Source organism: Cariama cristata, unplaced genomic scaffold (genome assembly GCF_000690535.1).
Source record: "Cariama cristata isolate BGI_N322 unplaced genomic scaffold, ASM69053v1 scaffold4725, whole genome shotgun sequence".
NCBI lineage: Eukaryota > Metazoa > Chordata > Aves > Cariamiformes > Cariamidae > Cariama > Cariama cristata.
This window is the reverse complement of record NW_009618008.1, coordinates 23,834-33,388: the sequence shown is the minus strand read 5'-3', so window position 1 is coordinate 33,388 and position 9,555 is coordinate 23,834. Positions and strand designations below refer to the sequence as shown.

Below are 9,555 nucleotides of genomic sequence, written 5' to 3'. Positions count from 1 at the left end.
CCCCGCCCCCAAACCTTGCCACGCAAGCCCAGTACACGGTGTATTGAAATTCTAGATGAATATACTGTCCCAAGACTAGATATACTAATGTCGTATGTAACGGTGTCAGCGAAGCTTTAGGTACTGTACCAAGCTATCAATTAGAAGTCTTTTTTTATATTGTGTTGCCTTGTAGCTCTTGAGTTGTTACGAGGCAAGTGTATGACCTGTGGCTATAAATGATAAAGGAGCTTGTATAAACGTAAGAGTTGCTTTTAAGCTGGTGCAGTAAAGATTTTTCCTCACTTTTCCAAGGCTGAGTTATTTTAGAAACCAAACCAGAGCATCTGAGCTGGTTAGGGCACTTCAGATCTGAAGAAGGGAAAAATCTCCAGGTGCTTGAGACACACTTTGCCTATGACAGCTGGGGCTGGTGCTGCTGGAAGCCACCAGGCAGGAGCCCAGGCTCCGTGGAAGTTGTTCTCAGCTCTGCCACAAAGCTGCTGTGTGATTTTCATCCTGTAATTTTGAACTGCTCTGTGGTCTGCTGTGGTACAGTGCACAAGAGGGGAGGCTGGGCAGAGGCTGTGACCACATTCACTCAGCAGTTGCTATAGTCGCACTTATGAATAGAAAACGTGCAGAGACTTCCCCGGTGAGAGAAAATGTGGGTCTTTTTGCCTTTCGTTGTTCCCTGCTTTTCCAGTGGGACATGAGTCCTGGTCAGCAGCAGACACCGTGAGCTTCTCCAGAATTTCAGTGTGATGCTTGTCCTTCCCAGCAACTCTGGCTGCTAATAAACTGCCTTGGGACAGAGACTGTGCATCTCCACCACTAACTGGGCTGTGCCCTTTTCTCTTCCCAACTTCTTCCTATAAAGTCTTGCTCCTAAAGCAGGAAGAAGACTTTGCTGCCACACACAGTTGTAGATTGACATGTATTGATATTCGTGAAGAGCCCTGAGCTTCAGGGAGTGGGAAGGGTGCAGCAGAAAGACAAAGGGTGTTTCAGATACATTAAAAAGCACAACTGTGCATCATTGTACATCATGGATGTAGAAGCATGGCTACAGTGCTACAGTGTATTACTTGTATGTGGCAAAGTAGGTGGAAACCATTTAATTCATATCAGGACTGACTGGCCTTTCTGTGGCTATGAGACGGAAAAATGTGCGTTGAATTTCAGCTTTGTTTGGCGGGTGAGACTGCAGTAGCGTGCCCTGCTGTTGTGCAAGATGTGTTTCTTTGGGCTTAAGTGGTAATTTCAAGAATTCTCTGCTGTCTTCTTTCCTCCTCTGCTTTTGTTTTCTCTCCCCAGCCTGTCCTAACATCTGTTTCTTTTTTTATCTTGTTTCAGAATGTGTAGCATAATTATGACAAGTGCTTTGATTGTGGATTGTCATTGACCCTTGCTGAAGAAGCACTTTGTCAATCAGCAAGAATGCATCACTTAGTGTTGCTGGATTCATTGACATTTTATCCAGCTTTAGACCCCTAAATCTTGTGAAATGATATCTGTGATAATTTTCCATGCTTTTGACCTATGTCAACAGCTACTTTACCCAACTGTCTTAATCTATTTTTGTGGTGCGTACTGGCTGCTGCTACTGTGAGTCAGAGAATACTGGCAGGTTAGGAAAATGCCCTGGTGTTTAATTATAATTTAAAAAACCCACAAAATTCTTCTTAAGCTGAATAGTCTAACTTTTGGGGTATCACCTTCGTAACTCTGCACATGGACAGCAGGACGTGTGCCAACATTCTTAGTCACCCCTCCTGCATTCATGAATAATGGCTTGGGTCTGAGTTGTTCAGTAACTAGGAGATGGCCCATGAATATTGGTGTATCATCCTATGCACTTAAATCCTCAATTTATTGACCTTTTGTTTTCATTACAATGTGAAGTGCAAAAAAGAGAGTGTTGTTAAATGATCTGCTTAAGTAGAACTTGTGTCACAGAAGATTTCATGACAGAACAATGAAGGTACATACTGTTTTTCTTAGAATCATAGAATGGTTTGGTTGGAAGGGACCTTAAAGATTATCTAGTTCCAACCCCCCTGCCACGGGCAAGGACACCTTCCAGTAGACCAGGTTACTCAAAGCTCCATCCAGTCTGGCCTTGAATGCTTCCAGAGATGGGGCATCCACAACTTCTCTGGGCAACCTGTTCCAGTGCCTCACCACCCTCACAGTGAAGAATTTCTTCCTAATATCTAATCTAAATCTACTCTCTTTCAGTTAAAACTGTTGACCCTTGTCCTATCATTACACTCCCTGATAAAAAGTCTCTCCACACTTTTTCTGTAGATTCCCTTTAGGTACTGGAAGGCTACTCTAAGGTCTCCCCACAGCCTTCTCTTTTCCCGGCTGAACAACCCCAACTCTCTCAACCTGTTGTCATAGGAGAGGTGCTCCAGCCCTCTGATCATCTTCATGGCCCTCTTCTGGACTCACTCTAACTGGTCTGTGTCTTTCTTGTGTTGGGGACCCCAGAGCTGAAGGCAGTACTGCAGGGGGGGGTCTCAGCAGAGCAGAGTAGAGGAGGAGAATTGCCTCCCTTGACCTGCCGGCGATACTTCTTTTGATGCAGCCCAGGATACAGTTGGCTTTCTGGGCTGCGAGTGTACATTGCCGGCTCATACTCAGGTTTGCATCTACCAGTACCCCCAAGTCCTTCTCCATAGGGCTGCTCTCAATCCACTCATCGCCCAGCCTGGATCCATGTTTGGGGTTGCCCTGACCCGGGTGCAGGACCTTACCCTTGGCCTTGTTGATCTTTGTGCAGTTTGCAGAGGCCCACTTCTCAAGCCTGTCACAGTCGCTCTGGATGGCATCCCTTCCTTCTAGACCAGGAACTGTAAGAACAATTTTTCTGCTATGGCTTATTCTGGGCCAAGCACAGTCTCATGTTCTGTCTCTGAGAGTGACAGCCTCACTTTTGTTCTTTTCTATTTGAGTCTATCAGAACTCATGTGTATGCGAGTGTTGACAGTCTTCAGGCAAGTCAAGAATCAAGTGTGCCAGATGCAGCGTGAGACTGTCCCCACGGGGAGGGATGATGCTTGCCCAGAGCAATTCCTCTGTAGACAAACTCCAAGTAAATATGCTGCAATTCTGTCCAGTGCCAACTTCCCACATGAATGTTGCCCGTTTTGCTGATCGATCCTGGCTCCATACAGGTGCACTGCTTGCTTGGCAATACTTTCCACATCCTGTATCTGAGTTTCCTCTCTTTTCCTCTTGAATCTATCGTGTTCCTGTGGCACCTGCTTTCTTGTTATCTGAGCAGGAATTTCTGATTTCTTCTTACAGGCCTAGGACAGATTGAGGTGAATGATGGCAGTACAAGGGATAAAGCCATGATTATATTTGGGAGTGGCACCTTCAGCAGCTCTTCTTCACAGACGGAAGACCGACACCTTCATGTTTAATTCTGCAACATAAAAATCATAGATTCTGGTATGAAATGTATAACCTACTTCAGAGTTAGGGTGGTTTTTTTTTCCCCTAAAATGGAAAAGGATTACACCTTCAGCTTGCCTGTAACTTCTGCTTTGTAATAATGGCATTTTCACATACTGGACTTGACACATTTTTAATCAATTTGAAAATATTTGTTCAAGCAGACCCTGTCATGATATGTTTAAAAAAGTACTCTTTCACAAGAGTGTCTAGATTCTATGTTAAAAGTCACACTGCTTTGATAAATTGGTGAATTATTTTTTCAGTGTGTTATTTTTTTTCCGTTTTTCAAACTTTTATTTTCTCATAGTTTATTACGCTGGCGGAGGTCTTACTGCAGCATACTTACATGGGGCTCCTTTCCCAAGAATTCTATTGAATCAATGAGAGTGAAAATGGTAGCAAGTAGTTTTGTTTCACACAGAGATAACATTTCATTATAATTTTTAGCACTTAAAGAGAATAAGAGAGTGGTATGCTTGAATTAGCTCAGCTTTTATGCCACAGCACTGTTCCATGCAGCTCTGTGAAGAAGAGCTCCATCATTCACAGAACAACCCTGTGAGTGCTGAAGTGAGGAGACTGGAAATGGTGATTTTTTTAAAAATAGTTTGGTCTCCAATCTGGCTTGGCTTTGATTTCTAGACATTCAGGAAATGGAACTTTCGAAGCTGAAGTCAATGGGAAAATGTACACTGTTCCCCTGCAGTAAGTGTGACTTTATGGAAATGTTAGAATGCACCTCATTGTTTGCACAGAGTCTCCTTTTGGCAAGAAATGGGAATCTGTATAATCAATTACTCCAGAGATTTTCCTTCAAGGCCTTTGGGTTAGAAAGTGTAGACACTTTTTAAAAGAAAATATTTTTATATAAATGAACTCTTTTCATACAGAATCAAACAAATCCAAGATATACCAGGCATTTGACAGTGACATGTGGATGAATACCCATAAGATACTCAAAGGAAATATATGTCAGAATACTAAAATAACTGCTGACTCTTGACCTTGTGTTCATTAATACAACCCAGTGATTGTACACTTTAACTTAAACTTCAAGTTTTCCTGTTCACTTGCTAGAGAAAAACCCCAAACCCTAATGTTCAGTGGAGTAAGCTATTCTATTTATGTACGAATTATATTTTTTGTAAACCAAATTTTATGCACTGACTTCTCAGATGAGAAAATTGCTTTCCTGTGATGTTTTTAGTTATATTCTAGACGGCTGTATCAGTACATCCTCAGAATAAAAACAGTTAGTAAGCAGATCTCAACATAGTATGTTTGCTAAAAATCTTCCAGACAAGCCTATAATCAGGACTGTGATTGGGTATGTTGTGAAGTTTTACGTTAGCCTTGTCTAGCATCCTGCACTGTCTCCCTCATAGCACTGCACAGTCACTGACTGGAAATGGTCATTTTGACTTCCCCCTTGCACTGATGTGGATAGCTGTAGTGCTCAAAGTAAGTCCTAATGTTTTACAAAGGGCTTGTCTAGTTTGGAGAAAAGGAGACTGAGGGGTGACCTCATTGCTCTCTGCAGCTTCCTGAGGAGGGAAGGTGGAGAGGGAGGTGCTGATCTCTTCTCCCTGGGATCCTGTGGTAGGGTACATGGGAATGGTTCCAAGCTGTGTCAGAAGAGGTTTAGGCTGAACATGAGGAACAATTTCTTTACTGAGAGGGTGGTCAAACATTGGAACAGTGTTCCTAAAGAGGTGGACAATGCCCCAAGCCTGTCAGTGTTTAAGAGACATTTGGACAATGCCCTTAATAAAATGCTTTAACTTTTGGTCAACCTGAATTGATCAGGCAGTTGGACTAGGTAATCCTTGTAGATCCCTTCCAACTGAAATATTCTATGCTGTTCTGTTCTGTTCTATTCTATTCCATTCCATTCCATTCCATCATTAGAAAGCTACCTGCACTATCTTCCCATATGCATACTTGGGCAAACATGCCATTTATTCCACTCTATTTTTATGAAATCAAATGGCTATTTTACTTACAGTAATTTCGTGCATACATAAAATTGTCATTAGGTCTTATGGGAAGACAAGAGGCTATATTTCTTTTTCTGGCTTTGGGTCTGATCATGCAAGCTGCACAGCCCTTCTGCAAACTTACTTTTTTATGTTTTCCCTAACTTTGCCTGGAGCTGAGGAAGTAAGAATTGTGGGCAACATCCAGCATGTAATAGGGGCAGGCTCTGCGACAGATACATAATCTGAAGTACAGTCACTCACTTTTTTTTTGTTGAAAGACGGTAGATAAGATAAAGAAAAATATTTATCCATACCTTACTAAAATCTAACCACCTACTATACTACAAGTTTACAGATTGACTCAGTTGATGCAAGCTCTTGTACAAATATATACATGTACATGAATACCCACATATATACAAAATTCTTTATGTGTCAAATTATTATTCTAATAAACCAGAATTGTGCAGTTACACAGTGTTTATGATTGCTTGGCCTAAATGACTGATAAGTGTTATCAATAATGTTTTCTGGAATAAAGGAAACAGAGAAAAGGAATTAATTGGGTGGTTTTTTGAGGCATCAATGTATGCGTGTATCAGTCTCCACAAGTACTATGCTGCCTTTACGTTTCAGTCTTTTTAATGGTCAGCAGATATTTGTGGCTAAATAGGCAAGAAATAAATGGAGACAACATATTTTCACAGTGAATATTAAAGAGTTTTGCAATTTGTCTTGTCAGGAAAACCCCTTTCATTTATCCATATAGCATGGTATTAGATTGTTGAAGTTCTGCTTAAACTTGTGCGTTGCACAAGCTCCTGGAATATTTTACACTCCTCTGGCTCCATTTATAAAAGCAAGATGTTTTTCAAAAATTTCTCACAGTTGCTAATGGTAGTTCTTATAGGAGCCTTTGATGCACAGGAGTCCCTAATGCCAGATTAGATGCCCTGGGTCCCTGATTTACAGCTCCTCTAGGCAATAGTAGTGTTGGTGCCTACCTTCTTCCATTAATGTTCATGCATCTAAATCAGAAGTAGTAATGATAGAAAGTTTAATCTTCTGCTGAGTCTATCTCATTTTTTCTCTGTGGGCACTGTCTACGATCAGATTCTCAGATTGTGTTGGTGGTAGGCACTTGTAACTCCTCCCTGCATACTCAAGGTATGAATGAGTTTTCGTAATGAGTTACCATGCATGGCATTGTGTGCTCTGTATGCTCTTGGCCTGTGCAGTGTTGAAATTTGTTGACTTAACTTTCTCAACATGGTAACATACTCATGTAAATACTCTTGCAGCTTAGAAGCCTGAGACCTCTCACTCAGTTGAAAATGTTTCTAACCCTGAGATCCAAATCTCGTAATAAGGCTTGGAAGGTGGATCTTTATAAGCCCCGAAAGCCATGGTTGCTTATTCAGACCTGTTGAAGCTTTTTTGTTATTGATTGGTAGATACTAATAATAGAGGAAGAGAGGTCCATGTTCTATGGCAATCCAGGCAGCTGCGGAGTCGGAGATCAAATGGTGCATAGGATGCCTCTCAGTTGGCTTCAGATGCGTTGGGAGGTCTGGGCTACCTGCAAGGAAAGAAACTTTGAAGAAAAACAAGCTTCTGTTGTGAGGGTCTGGAAAAGAAAGCATATATTAGCAGCAAGTGACAAGGAAGTAGCGTTCATTATAAATCAGTAATAAATGAGCCTTTGTCATGGAGGATAGGTCTAGTTAAGAGGGTTGTTGGTCGCACTTTAAAGCAGCCATAAGGTTTAGTGCTTATCAAAGTCTTTTGGCTCTCCCTCCTTTTGCCTTTGCCCAGATATACTCTGTGCATCTTACAGGCCTCCAGACTTTGTTACATCAAATGGCCCCTAAAACTGATTAGGTGTTTGCCCCTGCTGAAGGGACCTGAAGATCTGAACGGGTCACTCAGCTCTTAGCTTCTTGAGAGGGCATCCATCAAGATGCATTTCAGCCTCAGCTGAAAGAGGAGCACAGTAACCAGGAGAGAAAGGCACACCAGCAAATTTCTCAATTCTCTCAGAAGTGGAAAGGGATCTGTGATTGTTCCTAGAAGATTTAATAGAGAACCGGATTTCAGAGTGAACACTACCTGATAGTCTGCATTCTTAGAGTGCATAATTTCTTCTCTAGAAGGCTTCTCTTGACCCTGAAGTTAATTCTTGGGAAGGGGAAAAATTCTTCTTTATAAAGAAAACCATGAAGCCTTGCCAACCGCTGTAAGGAATGTCCTAGGAATCCTCTCATGCCAAATTCAGGGATGTCTTCCTGTATTTTTATCTGACCAAGAAGCAGAGGCCAGAGTGGTATGGTAGAGTTGGTAAAGATAGGCGTGGTATGGATCTCAAGCAAAATTTCTGTTAATGTCAATGGACCTGTGTCTGTCTAGGGATTTGAAGCTGAGTTGTAGATGCGCAGTAGAGAGATTAGTCTGCTAAAGGAAAACATTAATACCATCTCTACCAAGTGACAAAAAAATATGTGACCTGAAAGTAAACTTCTTTTATATATCTGTATTTTTGTTTACATACACAGATATTCATAAACAGTACAAATAAAAGGTGCAGAGTTGGCTGCTAGTAGGAAATGACTGTCTTGCTTGGAGAGAGGTGAATTGAATTTTTATAGTTATATCCCATGAAACAATTCAGCAGAAATATGAGCTGTCAGGAAGCTAGACGTGTGCAAATATAACTTGAATTTTGCTGTGGATGGTTTATATTATTTACATTTATAGAAACTCACTCCCATTTAGAATAGCTAATGCAGAAATAACTGCAGAGACCTGTCTGCTCTAAGGTTGATGTCACTTTTGGTGTCGCCCTTTCTGGATGTGTCATGAATCTTTGAAGAGGAGTCAGACAGACAAGAGTACAACTTTCAGAATTAGATTTTTAACCCTTATAATTCTTTTCCTATTTCAAGATCTTTTGTTGTTGTTGTTGTAATTTGACCTGTTGCTCAGTACCCAGGCGTTTCTCCCAGTATAAAATAAAGTTCCAGCATGCCTGGCTGAGAGGACCTTGACAAAGAGTCACTTTGCTAAAAATACAGTTTAATATTGTTTTTTCACTCCAAGTGGTGAAGGTGATTTAGATACTGGTCAAGCAAAATGTTTGAATATTTTTCTGAATGTTTTTCTTTTCAGGAACAGACTTAAATAAAAATAAAAAAGAAATAAAAATAAAAAACCCCACGCTGTCAGAAATTTAATTAATTTCTCATTGTAATGTACTGTTATATTTTGTAAAAGTAACTGGTTTTATAAATTTGAAAGAAGCACTAGTCTAATAACGAAAAATAATAAAAATAATAACATTCAAAAGGTGATAGCCAATTAAGTCCTTCTAGCAGGGGACTTAAGCAGTTGTTCAGGGAGATTTGTAACACTAAATAAATTGGACGTATTCCTTAGTGAACAGTATGCCAAGGTGAGCTGTACATTCCCACTGCCGAAATGAACTCTTTAACATGAAATATGTCTTGGACTATGGTAATGGGAAACTTCCCAAGATTTCACACATTTCTTGATAATCTCCATGGAACCCTAACACTTTCCATATGTTTTGCTGGTTGGCAGGTGGAGTGGATACAACAGCAGGTGGTAAAAAGAAGGATAAAGAGGGATTATAAACCTGGTGGTACCCAATCCACTTATTTCAATGACCCCAAGTGGCCAAGCATGTGGTACATGGTAAGTACATACAGGGTCATTGGCTCTGTTTCATGCTAACATTTAGTTGTCTGCTGTGATATTTTGAAAAGGGGCAGAATAGTATCTTCAGAATAAGCAAATTATTTTTTTTAATGTAGCTAATGAAGGTCTATTAACTCCTTACAAGTATTATAAAGAATTTCCGGTGGGCCCTGCAATAGGAAACATTTATTAATGCATTCATTCATGAATGCTTCCTATTGCAAGATGTGTTGGGAATTACTTATTAGAGGATAAGCTTTCAGCAATGAGAATGGAAGGAACTTAGCCACAATCTGTGAGATCACTGAAATCACTTGTTTTCAATGTGCCTAATTCACTGTCTCCAACATCAATGTGATATAAATGTCTTGTGTCCTGAAACGGAGAACAGCTGCAAACACTGACTGTTCAGTGT

At 40.6% G+C, this 9,555-nt stretch overlaps 1 long non-coding RNA gene across 1 annotated transcript in view; it reads left to right on the top strand.

The window, feature by feature from the left end:
* LOC104162047 overlaps positions 1-9,555 on the top strand; it is a 43,300-nt gene that overhangs the window by 16,139 nt on the left and 17,606 nt on the right. The window contains exon 2 of the long non-coding RNA XR_696454.1: positions 9,024-9,137. This is a non-coding gene — a long non-coding RNA (uncharacterized LOC104162047). The remainder of the gene's footprint in view (positions 1-9,023; positions 9,138-9,555) is intronic.